We start from the raw sequence: 1302 nt of genomic DNA, 5'->3' as shown, positions 1-1302 counted from the left end.
TTTCTCCATGAAGAATTGTAGGTATTTCCATAGGGTTCTCCTAGGTAATTCACCTCTTCCATGGAAGGGTTCTCAGGATCATAAGCTTCTTCCTCAGATGAAGCATCCTTAGTACTGTTTGGTGCATTTTGCATTCCAGACAGACTTTGAGAAATCAAATTGACTTGTTGAGTCAATATCTTGTTCTGAGCCAAAATGGCATTCAGAGTGTCAATCTCAAGAACTCCTTTCTTCTGACTAGTCCCATTGTTCACAGGATTCCTTTCAGAAGTGTACATGAATTGGTTATTTGCAACCATTTCAATCAATTCTTGAGCTTCTGCAGGCGTCTTCTTCAGATGAAGAGATCCTCCAGCAGAGCTATCCAAGGACATCTTAGATAGTTCAGAGAGACCATCATAGAAAATACCTATGATGCTCCATTCAGAAAGCATGTCTGAAGGACATCTTCTGATTAATTGTTTGTATCTTTCCCAAGCTTCATAGAGGGATTCTCCATCCTTCTGTCTGAAGTTTTGGACTTCCACTCTAAGCTTACTCCATCTTTGTGGTGGAAAGAACTTTGCCAAGAAGGCATTGACTAGCTTTTCCCAAGAGTCCAGGCTTTCTTTAGGTTGAGAGTCCAACCATATTCTAGCTCTGTCTCTTACAGCAAAAGGGAATAGCATCAGTCTGTAGACCTCAGGGTCAACCCCATTAGTCTTGACTGTGTCACAGATTTGCAAGAATTCAGCTAAAAACTGATGAGGATCTTCCATTGGAAGTCCATGGAACTTGCAATTCTGTTGCATTAGAGAAACTAATTGAGGCTTAAGCTCAAAATTGTTTGCTCCAATGGCAGGGATAGAGATGCTTCTCCCATAGAAATCAGGAGTAGGTGCAGTGAAGTCACCCAGCACCTTCCTTGCATTGTTGGCATTGTTGTTGTTTTCGGCTGCCATGTGTTCTTCTTCCTTGAAGAATTCGGTCAGGTCCTCTAAAGAGAGTTGTGCTTTGGCTTCTCTTAGCTTTCTCTTCAGGGTCCTCTCAGGTTCAGGGTCAGCTTCAACAAGAATGCCTTTGTCTCTGCTCCTGCTCATATGAAAGAGAAGAGAACAAGAAAATATGGAATCCTCTATGTCACAGTATAGAGATTCCTTGAAGTGTCAGAGGAAAAGAGAAATAGAAAGAAGAAGGAGAAGGAGAATTCGAACTTTAATTAGATAAGGTTCGAATTTTGCATTAAGAAGGAGTGGTACTCCATAAATAGAAGGATGTGAGAAGGAGGGAAGAGGATTTTCGAAAATTCAATCAAAAAGATGT

The 1302-nt window shown here is 41.0% G+C and overlaps 1 non-coding gene across 1 annotated transcript; it reads left to right on the top strand.

The window, feature by feature from the left end:
- Positions 1–428: 428 nt before the first annotated feature.
- LOC130948355 (small nucleolar RNA R71) lies at positions 429–536 on the top strand. Its single transcript, XR_009073024.1, has one exon. It is a non-coding gene; the product is annotated as a small nucleolar RNA R71 (small nucleolar RNA).
- The last annotated feature ends 766 nt before the right edge of the window (positions 537–1302 follow it).

Source organism: Arachis stenosperma, chromosome 1 (assembly GCF_014773155.1).
Source record: "Arachis stenosperma cultivar V10309 chromosome 1, arast.V10309.gnm1.PFL2, whole genome shotgun sequence".
NCBI classification, from domain to species: domain Eukaryota; kingdom Viridiplantae; phylum Streptophyta; class Magnoliopsida; order Fabales; family Fabaceae; genus Arachis; species Arachis stenosperma.
Note: the sequence above shows the minus strand (reverse complement) of the source record. Positions and strands in the feature narration are given on the sequence as shown.